This window comes from Natator depressus, chromosome 21 (assembly GCF_965152275.1).
Source record: "Natator depressus isolate rNatDep1 chromosome 21, rNatDep2.hap1, whole genome shotgun sequence".
Taxonomy (NCBI): Eukaryota; Metazoa; Chordata; order Testudines; family Cheloniidae; genus Natator; species Natator depressus.
In genome coordinates this window covers 1,724,949-1,725,244 of record NC_134254.1, presented here as the reverse complement: position 1 = coordinate 1,725,244, position 296 = coordinate 1,724,949, and positions in this window count along the sequence as shown.

Sequence of the window (296 nt, the reverse complement as noted above, 5' to 3'; positions counted from 1 at the left end):
TTTGGGGGGGGGGGGGGGGAGAGCTAAGTTTTCTCTCTGAACTCCATCTAGGAAGGCATATTGTTCATTTTAAGACCTGAACTTACCTTTGTGCCAAAGGACCCTGCTGTTGTCTATGGGTACATCTCCACAATATTTTGGAGTGAGCCTCCCAAACCAGCTTAACACTCAAGCTAGCTCTCTGAAAGTAGCTGTGTAGACAGCACTTTGAAGTTACGGCTCAGGTCCTAAAGCCAGTGGGGGGCGTGGCAGGTAAGCCTCAGAGCCCAAGCTGCGACTTCAAAGTGCTGTCTATA